A 20,020-nucleotide genomic window follows, 5' to 3' on the forward strand; every position below is an offset into this window, starting at 1 on the left:
ATTTAGTTTATCCTATAAGATAAGGCCTGGACTAGAAGAGGTGGTTCAGAAAACTGGCTGATAACAACTATGGTCTAGGGAAAGAGAAAAGTAGATCTCTATACTACTAAACTCTTACTTCGAAGAAATGGCTTGAGATACATTATTAGGGAATGATAGTGAAAGAGACACACATAAGAGTGAGGATCAGTAGCTTGGAAATAGCGAAAGAGGATCCAAGACATTCTTTTTTTTTTTTTTAATAACAGGAAAAACAGGAAATATATTTCAACAGAAAACCCAGAGGTTAGGTTACAGAAGTAAGATTGTGACTGACCTCAAGAGTAAGAGGAGAAGCCTTAAATGAGCTCAGGGACCCAGTAAATTGGGTCGTGGGAAGCCAGAGCTTTGCCTAACTAGCTACTAATGAAGGAAATTAGATAACTGCATTATTTTGAAAGAAACCAGATTATGTTTATTGAGTGACCTGAAAGAAATGAAGGGGCTAGATATGAATGCTTTGCGTTGGTTTCTGAGGCTGAGACCCACCAGAGAGCCATTTTGCCGTAGTCATGAAGCTGCCAACATGGGCAGTGATCTTGACGAGTTTGTGAGGTTTGACAGGTGGCACTGGCCACCATGGCTGAGCAGCAAAGATAGGCTGAAAGGAGAGAATGTGTTCATGACTTTGAACCCGCTTCTAATTCTGCTGAGGAGATGTAACTTACATTACTTGGCGTGAAGGCAAATTAAGCAGCAGGAGTGTCGTTAAGTCACGCATGAAGCGCCATCTTTGACGGTGCCATGTAGCAAGGCTGTTTGCTCCGAAGGCTGCAGTGTGTAAGTTGTCCAACGTGAAGGAGGAGAGGAATGTGTCAGCCAGGTCTGCTAACTGCATCAAACAGCCCCAGAACTCCAGTGATTCACCTCACGTCCCATCAGGAGGTAGGCATGTGGCCTTTCCCACAATCATTCAGGGACCTGGCTTCCTTCATGCAGTTCTACCGTCAACACAGGATCTCAAGATCATTCCGGTATCATCCAGTCAGCAGGTGGGGAAAGTGGGGCAGAACTTCTTTAGCCCCTCAGGGCCAGTATCACTTCCACTATAGTTCATTTATGACGGCTGGTTATACGGCCTCATGCGGATGCTACGGTGATTGGGAAATTAACTCCACTGTGTTCTTAGGAGGATGAAAGAGGCTTGGTGAGTCAATTCCTTTAGAGAAAAATGTAGTGTTGGGTTGAGCAAACAATAAAGCCAGGTAATGATTCATAGCTTTCTGCCCATCAGCATACATATAAATGTGGGATGATTTCACTTTCTATTTCAAACAGATATTTTGGGTTGTGGAAATCCAAAAAGTAGAGGGGTCTTGTATGCTTTTTGGTAAAAGGATCTGAGTAAATGAAGATTGCAAGAGTTTCTTCGTTGAATGCATGTGTTACTAAATCAGTGAAGCTTCATTTTTTAAAAAGAGTTTATGTATTTATTTATTTATTTGAGAGAGAGAGAGAGTAAGAGAGTGAGTACTAGCAGAGGGAGGAGCAGAGGGAGAAGGAGAAGCAGGCTCCCCACTGAGCAGGGATCCTGGGATTCTGACTCAGGACTCAATCCCAGGACCCCAGGATCATGACCCAAGCCAAAGGCAGATGCTTAACTGGCTGAGCCACCCAGATGCCCCAAATCAGTGAATTTCCTATGGTGAGGGAAGCTAATTTTGCCCCAAGAAACAAAGAAAACGTAAAACTCTAAGAAACAGGAATGAGAAAGGAACTATGAAAATGAACCAGTTAGCCAACAATTAGAGCATATATCAAGAGACAAAAAGTATACAGCACTGAAATAGTTGAAATCCAGTGACTTAAATGTTCCATAAGAGCGTCAGGGTGACATTTCATTTTAAAGGTAATTTTTCTTGCTTTACATCTCCAAAACACTCTCCGACAGAAGGAAATTATTATGATTTGCATGCAAGTAACTTAATGTACAAAGCTCAGGGAATTTTACAGAAGTGTCAAAGGTAGATTTGAAGGTAAAAACACCTGACCAGTATGATACAGCTTATAGAGATAGCAAAGGTCATTCTGAGGCAATAGTATGAGGGATAGGAGCTGGAAATAGACTAGAGCTCTTTATCTGTGGTGGGGGAAAATTTCAGACTCTTCTCCTGGAAGATGGATAGATCTACTTAAGAGTTAGTCCAAGAGCCATGCTTTCTCCCCCACAGAGTCCTCAGCTCTAAATTCAGGGTTTCATAGCAGAAAGAGGTCATTAATTTAATGCCCATTTTAACTGGAAGGAAATTTCCTTAGAGCAGGAAAATGATTTGCCCAATGTCCCAGAGGGGTGGATAGTCTAATCCCACTCCAAAAGGACACAGGCGCAAACCTGTGGTTGTGTTCAAATTGAGGCTATTTGGATGCAAATATCATAGGTCCTTTGACAAAATGGATGATGAGGAGTAAGAAAGAAGGAGGACCCTCGTTGCTGCAGCAGTGGGTAAAGAAAGAGTCTATAATTGGGTGGGTGAGGCCAGGAGCTGGGGGATGCAAGCAGCCTTCAAGTGTTCAGAAAATAAGAGGACAAAAAACTGCTCTCTGGAATCTGTTTACAGCAGGAAATGACACAATGCCTCAATTCAAGTCCCTGAGATGGGGCCAGGCTGGGTGCCAAGGCCACCAACAACTGAACCGGAATTCAGAATAAGGCTGGCCTCCCTGTGGCCTAGAGACTAGAGAGCGAAACAGATGAGGCCCGAGGAGGGAGTACCCAGCTAGAGATGAATGCGGGCAAGGAGAGGGTTGGGGACTATGGGAAGTGCTTCTGGAAGCCACCAGGTCTGACAGACAGCAAGGTCCCTCAGGAGTCACCTGAGCCCAGATATTGTGGCCAGACCACAGGACTGGGTCTGGGCTGGTGGCTTATTCTCAGGCCGCACTAGGTGTGTGAGGAGGGTGGAGACCCTTATGTGGTCCCTTATGTGGTTGGGTCTGTGGCCTTTGGGGCTGGCTCTGGGGCTGGGGGTGTGAGAGGATTAGGAAGCTGGGAGGGATTTGGAAGCAAGGGCCCCAGAAACAGGGAAGATTAAGTAGAAATGAAGAACCGACCCAGCAGCTCTGTGTGTCCCAAAGGTCCTAGACTGGTCCTCTAAAGACCTTAGAATCACAACTCAGTGTTGTCACTTAGTAGTTTGTTTGACACTGGGCAAATTTTCTGTCCTCTCTAGGTTGTAGCTTCTTCCTTTTAGAGGGAGAAATAACATAGCTGATAAGTAGGGACACAGAACCTCAGCAAGCTGGTGATGGCCTGAAATTCACTCTTTGCCGGTGGTCCACTGCTGGAGTGGCAGAGGGGCTGAGGCTCAGGGAAGAGCTCTCGGAGCTGGAAGGTGCTGGGTGGGTGGTGCCACTACCCTTCCCAGGCACCATTCCTCTGGGGCAAAAACCCATTCTCCTAGGTTTCCCCTCACAAGTCAATTATCCATTTTCTCCTCATCTGATCAAGTCTGGGGCTGGACAAAGGCCGTGAAGAAAGAACTGCCTACCTAACAGCCTATACCCATTTAGGTAACAGCACTAACAATAAACGTGTATTCAATCCTTCCATTGCCAGGTTCCCTGTGCGGTACGGTACATGTATCACCACCCCCAACAATAGTTTCTATTATTAGCCTCGAATGATGGATGACATCACTGAGGCGCACACAGAAGTCACCAAAAGTGGTAGAATCCGAATTTGAACTCAGGCAGCCTGTGATTTTGAACCACCAAACCACACAGTCTTTCTCTCCTAGATGAAGCTACTAGATCATGAACAAGTAGCAACAGAGAGTAGAGAAGAATTTTCCATGGGAAGAACTGAGAGCTGGAGATTTGGGGGAGAGGGAGAGGAAAAGAATTGAACTGGAGAAGAAAAGTATCAGTTTTTGTGGGGGAAACAAAGAGTGAAAGTTGTCTAGGGAATAAGATGAAAAGGAAGCCTTCAAAGCTGGTTTTATTCATGCGTCCGTCATATACCGAGAAATTAAACCTTCACTGAACAGCTGGAAGGAAACACGGTATCAGCCTTCAGAAGACTCACAGGCTAAAACCAGACGTTTGCACACCTCTAAAGTCTATTTTGATGAGGAGAGGTTTCTGACACAGTGTGGGAATCCCTGCCTAAAATAGATTCTTGGGTCAGACGTAACAGAATTACAGGAGGGCTTCAGCCAAGAATGGGATGGTGCGGCGGGGACAGGGAAGGGGGCGTCTCTCTCTCTCTCTCACTCATAGGATCCCTACTGTCTCTGCACAAAGCAGGGGTGGAGGGGGGTTTCTGTGCATGATGAAGAAACTCAGACTCCACTTGCCCAGGTCAGGCTCCCTCCCCTAATTCTGGTCAAGATCATACAAGAATGAACAAAAACTTAGGGTCAGTTACTTGGGGGCGGAGAGGGTGTGTGGAAATGAGGCCACTGGGGACTTTTTTACATTGCAAAGCCCTGAAATTATTCTCAGTTTTGCTCTGTTGTAAGATGAGCCAAAAATTAGCAACCGTGTCTTGGTGGAGCTATGCAGAGCCTGAAAGTCTACTAACCTCTGCCCGAAATTTTCAGATCAGCTTGGTGAGTCTCTAGAAAACGCGTAACGTCCTATTGGAAGTAGACAGAGGGACAAGACAATTATTCATAACTTACTGCAGGACTGCTTTTAAAGGCAGAAAATCCCGACACCAGAAAAGCGGAGCTCTTGGTCTTATGAACACTGATGTAAACTATGACGGTGATGGACGAGAGTGAGCAGGATTACAGGGTCACTGCAGTCCAGGTGCTTCTAGAAGCCAGAAAGCCCAACACATAACAAGCAGAAGAGCAGGATGGTTGACCGAGCAGGAACTACAGGTCTCATTCTTTCAGTTTTGCACCCCGCCCCACCTCCTCGCCCAGCATCACCAGACCTGCTCCTCTCTAGGATGACAGCGGATGAGTTTACACCAAGGGAGAAAGCCCCATCTCGAGCCAGTATTGCTTTTCGTAATTGCTTCCCTCCTTCCACTTATGTTTTTTCCCAAATATAAAAATAGCATACTTGGGGCACCTGGGTGGCTCAGTCTGTTAAGCATCTACCCTCTGCTCAGCCCATGATCCTGGGGTCCTGGGATCAAGTCCTGCATCTGGCTCCCTGATCAGCGGGGAGCCTGCTTCTCCCTCTGCCCCTCCCCCTTGCTAGTGCCCCCCCTCGTGCGCACGTGCACATGCACGCGCGCTCGAGTGTGCAAATAAATGAATAAACTCTTTAAAAAATATAGCATACTCACTGAGAAGGATTCAGAAAATACAGAAAGGATCAAAACAGAAAATTCCTTATAATCTCAGTATCTGTTATCCTTTGCACTAAGAGTGAGGGGTCATTTATCCTGTTTACCAACCTGTATCCCCCAGATCCCAGAAGAGTAAGTGGCACATAGTAGGTGCCCAATACAACCCCTTTTTTTTGGTATGACTCAATCCATATTTTTAAAATGAATCAATCAGTATACAGAGATTACATCTTAATATCTAATTAGACATTATCCAATACTTCAAAGCATACTTTTTTGGGTAAACTTGTACATATAATTTTTTTTCTGTGCATTCTTAATGTGATAAAACACACATAACATAAAATTTATGATTTTAACCACCTTCAAGTATACATTTCAGTGGCAAGAAGTACATTCACAATTTGTACAACCATCACCGCTGTCCATTTCCAAAACTTTTTCATCATCCCAGACTGAAACTCTGTCCCCATTAAATACTAACTCCCCGCTCCTCCCTCCCCCAGTCCCTGATAGCCTCTTTTTGCTTTCTGTCTCTCTGCATTGACACATTCTAGGTACCTCATATAGATGGAATCTTCCAGTATTTGTCCCTTCGCTTCTGGTTTATTTCATCTAGCATAATAATATTTTCAATGCTCGTCCATGCTGGAGCATGTTAAGCCTGAATACTATTCCATTGTATGTATAGTCTGCATTTTGTTTATCCATTCATCTATTGATGGACATTTGGGTTTTTCCAGTATTTACAGTTTTGCAACTCCTTTTTTTCACTTTATAATTTCTCACTCGTGAGCATTCTCTATTTGTGTTATATATTTCTTGTTATATATATGTTATATATATTCAATATATTATATATATTCAATATATTATATATATTCATAAATATTACAACCATATGATAAATATAGTTATAATTATCATATACAGTTATCCATTTTATTATTTTATTTGGGGGGGCACATTCTATCTGACTGACAATTTCTGCACGAGTGCACAGGAGATGCTCTAATCATTCTGTTTGAACATTAGGTTTCCTCAGACTTTTGCCGTGGTAAGTAAGGTTGCAACATCCTTGGACATAAAGCTCTGTCCGAGTGTGTGATGCATATTACTGTCTCCCAGTAATAGATTTCTGGAAGGTGACAATTATGTGATCTAAACTTCCAGTGATGTTTTCTTTCCAATTTGCTTCTCATATGGTTTTCCAGAAAGGCACATGGGTCTTCCAATTGTGCGTGAGAAAGTTTATCTTACCCTTTCAGTGCTGAGTGTTACCATATGAAATGTCTTTGCTAATTTGATTGATGAAAATGGTATCTCGTTGACTGAAGTTGCATTTGGTGGGTTACTGGACTTCACTCAGACAGTCTCTAGTATGTCTACGTTCCTCACAGCAGCTCCCATGACATGGGCAGTGGAGGAGTGTGTAGCAATGGGGGTGGGGCAGGCAGGATGAAAGGTGAGGGAACAGGTGGAGGGTGGGGAGTGGGGGCCAGTTAGCTGTAAGATGATGATATGGGGCTCTGATAAGTTAGACTCTACCTGCATTTATAATGTACTGAGTACTTAACTAAGCTCCGCCCTCTGCTACAACCTGGGTCAAGCTGACTCTTCTCAGTTTCTCAGGCTAGCACGCCAGCTGTGGTTTACCTGCATTCCCAAATGATTTCTACACAGTTCCCTTGGCTTACCACCAAATAGGTGTTATTATTTGTTTTTTTGCAGATGAGAAAATCCAGCCTCAAGTAGCTTAAGGAACTTTTCAAGGAAACATAAGTGTTAAGTAGCCAATCTGGGATTTGAGCTGACTATAAATCTATGCTTTCCCCCTACATCCACTTTTTTTTTTTAAGATTTTTTTTATTTGAGAGAGCGAGAGAGAGCGAAAGAGAGAGAGAGCATGAGCAGGGTGAGGGGCAGAGGGAGAAGCAGACTCCTCGCTGAGCAGGAGCCCGATGCAGGGCTCGATCCTGGGACTCCAGGATCATGACCTGAGCAAAACTCAACTGACTTAGCCACCCGGATGCACACCCCCCACCCCCCCACATTCACTTTTAAAAAGCTTCACAAACTTGACAAATGCTGTTAATTTATACCAGGTACATAGAAAAAAAATATTTATTTTTCATTTTATTTAGATGTACCTTTTTTATAGCATTTTTTATAGCATCAGTGAGGTCCCCAAGTGAATTGGTAAGTGTTAGAATTTTCTATTTTTAATCTTTGGGTTTTAAAAGCACAGTAGAATGCAGCAAACACACCAGAATCTAATCCTGGCTTTGCGGCTTGCTGTTTGTGAGCTATTCGACTTCGATAGATCACTTAATCGCTCCAAGCCTCAGCTGCAATGACATCCAATTCACAGAGTTGTTGTGAAGAATCAATGTGACAATATATGTAACTGAATCTAGCAACATAGGGGGCATGCATTATATGACCAATAAAAAATTTTAAAGGTCATGGTGAGATGGCAGCTGGCAAAAGGGAACAACCTGGGGACAATTCAGAAGCAAAGGAACCGATGCATTTATCACTAGTCTGTATCTCTAAGGGAAAGGAAGATACACTTTCTTTCATTTTTTATTGAATATAACACAAATACAGAAAAGTGAACAAATCATCACATGGCTCAGTGAATTACCCCAAGTAATCACACTCATGTGATCACCTCCAGGATAAGAAATGGAACATGCCCAGCAACACAGAGCCCTCTTGGCTTCCCCTCCCCATCATTCTCCCTTCAGTCCTCCCCAATGATAACCACTTGCTTGATGTTTAAACCAATGGACTGGGTTTTGCCCATTTTCTATAAATGAAACTTGGCCCCTATCTCAGACCATATACAAAACATAAAGCATCTGGTAGACCCTAGGGTAAAAAACAAACAAACGAACAAACACATTAAAAAAAAAACAAATTAAAAAGTAAAAAAAAAAAAAAAAACCCATAAAGCATCTAAAAAAGTATGGATGACTCTTACAAGCATCATTTTCTGTTGGGAGGAAGCTATTCAGGGAAGAATATCATTTACATAAAGTTTAGTCTTTTGAGCAACAAATTCTTAATGTAGCCATATTTATCCATCTTTTCCCTTACAGTAATACTTTGTGTCTTAAGACTTCCCGTCAATTAGTCTATGATAAAGAAGAAGAGACTATATAGTAGGGGGAAAAAAGAGTGTCTTCAATAAATGGTCTTGGAAAAATTGGACAGCTACATGCAAATGATTGAATTTGGACCCCCATCTTACACTATCTACAAAAATAAATTCAAAATGGATGAAAGACTTGAATGTAAGACCTGAAACCATAAAACTCCTTAAAGAAAGCATAGCCACTAAGTTCTTTGACATCTGTCTTGGTGATGATTTTTTTTTTTAATTTCCAAAATAAAAAATCAACAAGTGGAACTACATCAAACTAAAAAGTTTCTGCACAGCAAAGGAGATCTTCAACAAAATGAAAAGACAACCTACTTAATGGGACAAGATATTTGCAAGTCATATCTGATAAGGGGTTAGTATCCCAAATATATAAAGAACTCTTAAAACTCAATTCATTCCATTAAAATAGCAAAACAACAATCTGATTTAAAAATGGGCAGAAGAACCAAATAGACATTTTTCCAAAGAAGACACCCAGATGGCCAACAGACACATGAAAAAATGTTCAACAACCCTAATCATCAGGGAAATGCCAATCAAAATCACAATGAGGTATCACCTCACACCTGTTAGAATGGCTATCATCAAAAAGGCAAGAAATAACAGGTGTTGGCTAACATGTGGAGGAAAGGGAAAGACCTCATGCACTGGTGGTGGGAACGTTAACTGGTGCAGCCACTATGGACCCAGTTTCGAGGTTCCTCAAAAAGTCAAGAGTAGAACTACCACGTGATCCAGGAATTCCACTTCTGGGTATTTATCCAAAAACAAAAACAAAAACACTAGCTCCAAAAGATATCTCCACCCCCATGTTCATTGCAGCATTATTTACAATAGCCAAGATATGGAGACAACTTAAGTACTTATTGATGGATGAATAAAGAAGAAAGATGTGGTAGATACATATAGAATGGACTATCACTCAGCCATAAATAAGAACAAGATTTTACCATTTGCAACATTGTGGATGGACCTTGAAGACATTATGCTAGGTGAAATAAGTCAGATAAAGACAAATACCATATAGTTTCTCTTACATGTGGAATCTAAAACAAACAAAAAAATCAAAACAAAACAAAATAAAACAAACAAAAAAGCCAAGCTCCTAAGTACAGAGAACAGATGTTGGTTGCTGGAAGACAGGGGGAGTTGGGTGGGCAAAATGGGTGAAGGGGGGTCAAAAGGTACAAACTTCCAGTTATAAAATAAGTAAGTCATGGGATGTAATGTACAGCATAGTGACTATAATTAATAACATATTGTATAATTGGAAGTTGCTAAGAGAGTAAAGCTTAAAAGTTTACATCACAAGAAAAAAAATAACTGTATGGTGACTGATGGTAACTTGACTTATTGCAGTGATCTCTTTGCAGTGTATATACAAATATGAAATCATTACACTGCACACTTGAAATTAACATGTTAATTATGCCTCAATAATAAAACAATCAATAATAAATAAAAATAAAAAACTTAATTTTTTGCTTGTTGTTAGAAGGATACAATTGATTTTTGTATATTGGTATCCAATAACTTGGCTAACTAAATCACTAATTAAATTTAATAATTTATGTGTAGGGGCACCTGGGTGGCACAGCGGTTGAGCATCTGCCTTTGGCTCAGGGCGTGGTCCCGGCGTTATGGGATCGAGCCCCACATCAGGCTCCTCTGCTGTGAGCCTGCTTCTTCCTCTCCCACTCCCCCTGCTTGTGTTCCCTCTCTCACTGGCTGTCTCTCTCTCTGTCGAATAAATAAATAAAATCTTTAAAAATAATAATAATTTATGTGTAGATTCTTTTGGATGGTCTAGGTACATCACCAAATTATGAATAGGAGAGGTTTTTATCCTTGTGTTTCTATTCTTATACTTGTTTTCTTTATCTTGCTTATCAAATTGGCTAGGACATTTTTGTCTCATTCTCAGTTCCAGAGGGAACGCTTTTAACATTTAATCATGCTTGTGTAAGATTATTTATAGGTGCATTTTATTAGATTCAAGCAGTTTTAATTATATTTGCCGGAAGTTCTGATCATGGATATATATTGAATTTTTGGCAAGTTCTTTTTAGGCATTTCTCTAGAAAGTGATGTTTTCCCCTTCATTCTGTTAATGTGACGAATTTCACTTTTTTTTTCAAACGTTAAACCATTCTTTCTTTCTTTGTTCCAAACATGATGGATTCATTTTTTTGTTAAGATTTTATTTATTTATTTGAGAAAGAGAGGGAGAGGGAGCACAAGCAGGGGGAGGGGCAGAGGGAGAAGCAGGCTCCCCACTCAGCAGGGAGCCCGACGCTGGGCTCCATCCCAGGACCCTGGATCATGACCTGAGCCGAAGGCAGATGCTTAGCCAACTGAGCCACCCAGGCGTCCCCGTGGTGGGTTTATTTTATTTTACTCTGCTGTAAAACCAAAGATTCCATTACAGCACAGAGACCATTATATTTCTAAAGGTCTTGAAAAAGTGGCGTGGCACATGCAAGACGTGAGTACAAACTGGAGGACTGGGTCATTTCCTTTGTCACAGGACGCTACACTGTCACTGAGGCACGCATGTAAACCAACACTGCAGCGCCGGACTGAAATGCACCGCAAACACGACAACTTCCAGGCATGCCTTAAGGCGCCCACCTTAGGACGGACTTTCAGTCTGCAGACTTCAGTGTGGGAAACGTTACCATTTTTTGGAAGAGTAAAAAGTTCACACTTCTGAAATCGCACAGAAGAATTTTAAGGCCAAAACACCGTGGGTTCATTTCTTTTCACCTCCAGGGACAAAACTGATGCTTTACTCAAAACCACATGAAGCTTCTTAGTTCCAACCCCACCCCAAACTTTTGACCTCCTGCACTGATGTTCTTTCCATCAGTTAAAGCTGATGGGGCCAGTCTGACTCCTGGTTGAAGGGTTGGAGTATAACCTAGTCCAATCTGCTCTAGCAGATAAAGGAGAACTACAAGCCAGTGTGTAGTTAGCAGCCACATCAAAACAGGCGCTAGTGGCACCTGTGCGAGCAAGGCTCACTGGTGTTTCAATCTTCTCATTTTAACCCCCTCGTAGATACAACCTCCAAGCTCAGTGTCATCATTTACTTGAGGGTGCAGCTGGACCTCAGCAGCCTCGTAACCCAGAGCAAAATTATTCTGTGACTGTTTGGATTTGGCTCTGTCAAAACTCATCTGAGAGCCAGCAAGCCAACCTTCAAAGGCTAATACAGCCCACTCATAAATGGCCGGTCCAGAAAAATCTATATCGGCACTGCTGTCAAGACAGAAACAATCTTATTTATAGGGGACTTCAGTTTCCCACTCTTCTTTCCTGTGTTCAGCACAAATAGGGTATCAGGAGTCAGTTTCAACCCTTCAACAAACTTATTCTACAAAGATATTTCTGCCCCGAGGGTGCTGTCTCTTTCATTTTTGGTTGAAAATAAGTCCCTAGTTATAGGTCTTATATTTGGTCTCTAGGGTGTCTTGACGCTTTCCCTATATCTGTGTAAGCATGACCAGAAGTAAAAAATTCCACTCCGCTACAAGATTGGGTTCTCAGATCTACTGACAATACCAAACCCAAATCCTCTGTTGAAGACATCCTTGGCAACCATTTCTAGCTCAAAGTCAGCATGTTACACGTATCTCCAGCCAGAGGGCCTATCTCCATTTTGCTAGGGCAACCCAAATGTTAAACCATTCTTGCCTTCTGGAATAGGCCATTTTGGTCACACTGTATTCACCAGACATTGCTGGATTTGTTTTGCTAATAGTTGGTTTGATTGTTTTTTTTTACATTTATGTAAAACATCATGTTACACTGGCTTATTATTTTCCTTCTTTATAATGTTCTTGCCAGGTTTTGGTATCAAGGTAACACTGGCCTCAGAAGACAAAATGGAAAGCGTCTCACTTTTTCTATTCTCTGGAAAAGTTTATGTACAATTGGCATTATTTTTTTCTCAAATATTTGGTAAAACTCATCAGTGAAGTCATCTGGATTTGTTTTTTTTTAATGGAAATTTTAAAATTATGCACTCCATTTCTTTCATTGTTACAGGATTGTAGAGATTTTCTTGTGTCCATTTAGTTAAACTGTGCTTTTCTAGAAAATTGTCCATTGGTTAAAAAAAAAAAAAAAAAATTCTAGTTATTCAAGTAGGATTGGTTTTAATATCCTCATAATATTTTAAATACTTGTAGGATCCATAACAGTGTCCCCTCTTCCATTCTTGACATGGGTTATTTTTATCTTTTTTTTTTCCTCCCTTCATCTCCCTAGGGAATTAGGACTTTATTAGTCTTTTCAAAGAACCAACTTCCAGTTTTGTTGAGCTTCTCTATTCTATATTTATTTTATATTGCCATTCAGTTCTCTTGTCTTTATGGTTCCCTCTCTTCCACTTTGAGTTTGATATTTTCCCAACTTATTGAGGCAGGTGCTTAGATCACTGCCTTTTCAGGTCTTCTTCTTTCCTGTTGTATGTGTTGTAAGGGTATAAATTTTTCTCTAAGTACGGCTTTAGCTGCAGCTGATATGCTTTGCAATATTTTCATTATCATTCCAGTAAAATGTTTTCTAATTTCCATTGTTATTTCTTCATTGGTTTATGGGTTATTTAAAGGATAATTCTTTCTTTTCTTTTTTTCCCCTTTTAGTTAGAGAGAAAGCAAGCATGGGGGCTAGGGGCAGAGAGAGAGGGAGAGAGAGAATCTTAAGCAGGCTCTATGCCCAGTGCAGAGCCCAATGTGAGGCTTGAACTCATGACCCTGAGATCATGACCTGAACTGAAATCAAGAGTCGGTTGCTTAACCAACTGAGACACCCAGGCGCCCCTTAAAGGATAATTCTTAATTTCCATACCTGGAGGGATCTTCAAATGATCTTTTAATAATTTATTTCTAATGTGATTCCACTACTGACAGACAACAAACTGTATGATTTCAATTCTTTGTTTTTTATTGAGATTTGATTTAAACCTGGCATGTGGTAATTTTTATAAATATTCTAAGTATAATTTTAAAAATGAAATCTATAGCGTTAGGCGAAATATTCTTTATATATCAATTAGGTCAGATTTGTTCATTGTGAAGTTCAAATCTATGTTTTTTTGGTCTCTTTAATGAAAAAGGTATGTGAAATTTCACACTATGATTGTAGATTTATCTATTTCCTCCTGTAGTTACGTTGATTTTTGCCTTACACATTTTGAGGCTATTTTATTAAGTGCATGCAGTCTTAGAATCATTATATATTTCTGGTAAGTTAAACTATTACAAAATAGTCTATCTCTACCAATTATTTTTTTCCTAAAAGTCCACTTTTTCTGATATTAATATAATAACCCTTGCTTTTTTTGGTTAATGTTTACATGGTACATCTCTTTCTTATTCCCTTACTTTCAACATTTCTGTGTCCTTATCTTTGTGATGTGTTTCTTGTAAGCAGCGTATAGTTGTTTTCTTAATCCAGATCTACCATCTTACCATTTGCTTTCAGTTGTCCCACCGATTCTTTTTTTTCTTACTTTTAAATCGCTTGTTTCTCAAACTGAGGACCTCAGAGGGGAGGGGGGTGGGGGAATGGGTAGGCCGGTGATGGGTAGTAAGGAGGGCACGTATTGCATGGTGCACTGGGTGTTATACACAACTAATGAATCATCGAGCTTTACATTGGAAACCGGGGATGTACTGTATGGTGACTAACATAATATAATAAAAAATCATTAAAAAAAATAAGTAAATCGATTGTTTCTGTTATTTCATTTTCCCATTTATTTTGGTATTAATACATTATTTTACTATTCCTTTAGTAGTTACCCTAGATATTATTACATACACTCTTTTTGAAAAAATTAACATCAAGTACAAATTTTATCTCTTCCTGGACAGTGCTAGGACCTTGCAGCACTTTAACTGTATATACCTTCTTACCCAACTTAGATACTATTTTTTCCATATGTTTGTCCATTTAATTAACTTTATTAAGATGGAATTGACGCTCCATAAAATGTTCCTGTTTTAAGCATACGGTTTGATGAGCTCTGACAAATGTTTACACCCGTGTAACCATCATGATATAGAACATTTACTTCACCCTGAAAAGTCATCACATGCTCAGGCAATTACTGACCTGATTTTTGTTATTATAGGTTTGTTTTGTAGTCTTTTGTGTTTGACTTCTTTAAGATCATCATGTTTTGAGATTCATTCAAGCTCTTCCAGATAGCACTAATTCAGTATTATGTATACATGAATGATATTCTATTGTTAATAGTCCACAATTTGTTTATACATTCATCATTTGATGGATATTGGAATTGCTAGGTCACATAGAAGTATACATTTAATTTTTTATAAGAAACTACCAAATTGTTTTCCAAAGTGGTTTTGCCATGTATTTAGATTTTTATATATTTCAACCCCATTAAATTCTGTTACCATGATTGCAATCATCAATATTTATTTATATTTCCCTTTCTGTGTATCTTTTATTTTTCTCTTCATTCTTTTTTGCATCTCTGAGATGCTATCTGGAATCATTTTCCTTCTGCTTGAAGAACATCTTTCACTCTTATCATTAGTGTAGCTCTGTTGATGATGAATTCTCTTTTTGTTTGTCCGAATGTCACATTTTTGAAGGCCATTTTGGCTTTTATTATTTCTATTGGAAAATAAGCTGTCAGTCTTATAGTTCTACTTTGAAGGTAATTTTCTTCTTTCATAAGCTACTTTTAAGACCTTTTCCCCCCTTCATTTACAGCATTTGTACTGTGGTGTGCTTAGGTGTGTTTTTATAGCTCCCTTCTCGGTTCTATAGTGCTTCTTGAATCTGTAGTTTGATATCATCCATCCATTTTAGAAAATTCTCAATTGTTATTTTGGAAAATACCAATACTGTCCAATTCTCTTCTTTCTTCTTCTTCTGGAGAGCAATTATGCATAACAGAAAAGTTTTCACTGTGTCTTTTTTTTTTAAAGATTTTATTTATTTATTCGACAGAGATAGAGACAGCCAGCGAGAGAGGGAACACAAGCAGGGGGAGTGGGAGAGGAAGAAGCAGGCTCATAGCGGAGGAGCCTGATGTGGGGCTCGATCCCAGAACGCCGGGATCACGCCCTGAGCCAAAGGCAGACGCTTAACCGCTGTGCCACCCAGGCGCCCCTCACTGTATCTTTTATGTTTCTTAGTCCTTTTCTGCATTTATTATTCCTTTGTTTCTCTGTGCTTTTATTTTGGATATTTATTTCTGATCTTTCAGTTCTCTAATTCTCTCTCCAGCTGTTAAACCCATTATCAAATTTTTCTGTTCTGGAAGTTTCATTTTTAAAATAATTTCCATTTTTCTGCCAAAATTCTCAATTATGTCTTTTATTTCTGTAAACGTATTAGGTACAGTTAGGCCCGTGTCCGATTATCTGGATGCCTGTAAGTCTGTTTTTGTCGTGTTTCCCACCTTGGTTATCTATCACAGTAACTTGTCTCTTCATAGTCTTGACTATTTTAAAACAAATATTGGATACTGGATATGAAAAACTGTAGAGAAAAATTGAAGTTTAGGATGATAGTCTCTTTCAGTAGAGAGGATTTATGTTTTTCTTCTTGTTAATAGGTAAGGGTTCAAGCTATCCCAGATAACCTGAGTTCAATCAAGGCTTGGGATTACTTGAAGCTGCTTTAGTTCCTTTGCGATTATTTATAGCTCACAGCTAGTCCCCAGGTGCAGCTGTGTAGCTTATCCGAAGCTTAGAGGGGTACTTGGATCCCCCTCTTTGGTAGTCTCTGACTCCAGGTTTTTCTCCTTAACTTCATGAATTTGTCACCCTCTGTTGAACTTCTCAGCTTCTCGTCCACCTCTTCTGGAAGCTCCAGAGACCCGAATGCAATGCCATCTCCCTGTGTTTCCTTCTTTTCTAAGATCTTGGCTCCCTGATTCTTCACTGACTTAATTCCCTGATGCCTTCAAACATTTTTAAAATATAATTGTTCAGCTCTTCTAGTTCTTAGCAAAAGCATTAATCTGAATTACTTAGATTACCCACAATCAGAAGGGGAACTCCCAGACAAAAATCTTTAAGTATAAATGAAAGGAATCAGAGTGAAGAAAAAGGCAGGCTACAAAACATTAGAAATCATGTGCGTATGAACATACCTATGAAGAACATAAACAGTACAAGTGAAACATACCTATAGTCTCCCAGTAATCTTCAATACCTCTGTTATCTTCTATAAACTATCTTCTATATATTTTATCTCCTGTATTTTCTACCCTATGACTAATCACCTCCTTACTTTGGTACATTTGCCTGGGAAATGTAACGAAATTTGTTATATAAACCCCAATTTTCAATTATTAGTGAGAATATAGAAGAAATTGAGAGAGGGAAAAATAAATGATATATATTGCAGTTACTTAGGTAATAAAACAAGATTATAAGATGCAAATGGTCAATCAATTATTAGGGACAAAACAATTGCCATTCAAAAATGAATTGATAAGATGATTTGAGAAGAGTAGAGATTTAAAATATAAAAATGAGGATAACTCTATGGTTGCTGTTAAGGTTGGGGAATAAAAGCCAAACTAAGAGCAAACTAGTATTAATAAAACAAAAGCATAGTAGCATTTGAAAAAAGAAAGAAATCTTCAAAGAAGTTTTATCACCAACAAAAATAATAGAAAACGAAGTGGTGGTAAAATAGAAATTAAGGAAATAAAATTCCTTAAACAGAAAACTCCTTCAAATATCAATTCTAGTTGAAAAATCCATTTTCCAGAGTTAATCTATTATTTTCTGCCTCAATGGTTACAATGCATGTCATATATTCCAAGAATTTTTGTTACTTTAGGACTTTATCATCAGTTTTTTAGGATTAGCGCTTGGAACGTAGTCTTTATTGAACAGATGGAAATGTCAAATGTGTATGGGACTAGGAGGAACCTACACAGACCCAGTTGATCCCGAACAATGCTTTTGGAATAAATTCCTGGTATGTTTTGTTTTTCCTATATTGGCTTCTTTTTCTTAAAAATCTGCTTACAAAAGGATTCCAGTGAAGTGGTTAAGCAATGACTTTAAAGGAAAGTACAACTTCTAGAGTGTAGCAAGTTAGTGCCACTGTTCCAAGTCAAAAGCTGCATCTATAAATGCAGGAGAGGAAAGGAAACAGAATTATTGAGGATGAAGGATGAGAAGCAGTTCAACAAATATTTTAGCTTGAAGTCATTTCTTGTTTATTAGGACAAGAAAAGTGTACTGAATGAGGTTGAAACCCGAACTAGCCAACCAAGGCTAGGACCTAAGAGCTTCATGATTAGTTTACTCGAGAATGAAAGAGAGCACCAAGTACAGCACTACAGGTGCTCAACCTTGGTACATTCTAGAAGTCATCATGGAGCATATAACGCTAGAGGGACATGAGAACGTTCAGCTCTTTTAGCCTTGCTTTTGTAACTGAAGAACAACGTGATAATACGGAGAGTATATTAGGGAACATAAATAGTAATGCTGAACACAGATCTGGTGTTCAAAAACTGAAAACTGGGTCCAGAAAGACTTCACACAAGCCATCAAAATATAAGGTCAGAATATGAGTAAAAATGAAAAGATCACACTCTCAGAATAGGATATATTTCTCTTAACCTGAACTTCTGACTCAGGATGTTTCCTCTATGGATTTCTTTTCACCTGCTGTTATGAAAAGGTTTGATGAAACCATCCACTGTACTGCCTCAGAAATTCTCGTTTTTGAGTTATCCTAAGTTTTCTTCAGTTGTTTTGAAGAACAGTATGCAATCCTCAAACAAATGAAATAATAGCTTTTTTTTTAAAGAACTTATTTGAGAGAGAGAGAGAGCCCAAGCAGAGGGAACTGCAGAGGGAGAGGGGGAAGCAGGTTCCCCACTGAGCAGGGACCTGTGGACTTGATCCATGGACCCTGGGATCGTGACCTGAGCTGAAGGCAGATGCTGAACTGACTAAGCCACACCCAGGTGCCCCAAAGAAATTAATTGCTTTAATTTGCTTTAATTACAAAATAAATATATACCAGAAGGGATTTAAAGAGATCACGTGGAGTGTTACAAAACAAAATAACCCAAGAGTCCATCCATCTAAAAAGTGTGGTAATCATTGCATTATCTAGAGTGTCTCTGAAAACACTATATGGTTTCCATACACGTGTTTTAAAGCGACCGGAAGCTACAACATATGAAAAAACCAATGAACTGAGCAAAAAGCCCTTGCCTCAAGGATACAGAATCAAAACAATTGCTGGATTTATGCTTTTTGCTTTTCATCACATTGAGTCATGTGCCACTTGTAAAACTATCATCTCTCAAGCTCTGACTTACCTCCTGTGCTCTGCTCTGTAACACTGGGGCTGGGACTCTACCCACAATTTTCTTGTGCCAGCTGGCTCCCTCTTGGAGTGCCAGGGAAGAGCACTGGAGGAAGACTAGGAGGCAGGAGGAAGGAAAGGGACCTTCTCCTTCCTGTAGCTTCCTGTGCAGGTCAGCACCAGAAGCCCTGCTTCGTCCCCCCTGAAGTTTCACTTTGTTCCAGAGGGAGCGGTTTGCAGTCCTCCTAACCTTTGGAGCCCCTGCCTCATTGTCCCCTCAGAGAGGCCACCACTAGCAGCTGGTGTCTTGTCCTCAGAGCTGTAGGTTTCTGCTTTGTGGGCCTTTTCTTTAAGCTTCTAAATTTCCAACATGCCAACATCTTCCCTTTGTTGGAACCCTAGCGGGGCTCACTGCATCCTGTAGTTGCTAATTCAGTCTATAAAACGTGATACCTTAGTGTTCTATTTGTGCCTTGTCGCTTACTTTGATGGGTAGAATAATGGTCCCCCTCAAGACATCCACAGCCTATGAATATGTTACCTCACATGGCCAAAGGAATTTAGCAGGTAAGGATCCTGAGATGGGAAGATTATCCTGGATTATCTGCATGGGCCCAGTGTCATCACAAGGGTCCTTACGAGAGGGAGGCAGGGGGTCTGAGTCAGAAAAGTGGGTGTGATACACAAAAATAAACTCCAAATGGATGAAAGACCTCGATGTGAGACAGGAATCCATCAAAATTCTAGAGGAGAACATAGGCAGCAACCTCTACGACATCGGCCAAAGCAACCTTTTTCATGACACATCCCCAAAGGCAAGAGAAACAAAAGATAAAATGAATTTATGGGACTTCATCAAGATAAAAAGCTTCTGCACAGCCAAGGAAACAGTCAAAAAAACTAAGAGGTAGCCCATGGAATGGGAGAATATATTTGCAAATAACACTACAGATAAAGGACTGGTATCCAAGATCTACAAAGAACTTCTCAAACTCAATACACGAGAAACAAATAAATTAAAAAATGGGCAGAAGATATGAACAGACACTTTTCCAATGAAGACATACAAATGGCTAACAGACACATGAAAAAAATGTTCAAAATCATTAGCCATCAGGGAAATTCAAATCAAAACCACACTGAGATACCACCTTACGCCAGTTAGAATGGCAAAAGTAGACAAGGCAAGAGACAACAATTGTTGGAGAGGATGTGGAGAAAGGGGATCCCTCCTA

At 39.8% G+C, this 20,020-nt stretch overlaps 1 pseudogene; it reads right to left on the minus strand.

The window, feature by feature from the left end:
* Nucleotides 1–1,204: 1,204 nt before the first annotated feature.
* LOC148107657 (non-selective voltage-gated ion channel VDAC3 pseudogene) lies at nt 1,205–18,297 on the minus strand (annotated as a pseudogene).
* Nucleotides 18,298–20,020: the final 1,723 nt, after the last annotated feature.

Source organism: Ursus americanus, chromosome 27, assembly GCF_024610735.1.
Source record: "Ursus americanus isolate L20-20 chromosome 27, mUrsAme1.1.p, whole genome shotgun sequence".
Lineage (NCBI taxonomy): Eukaryota > Metazoa > Chordata > Mammalia > Carnivora > Ursidae > Ursus > Ursus americanus.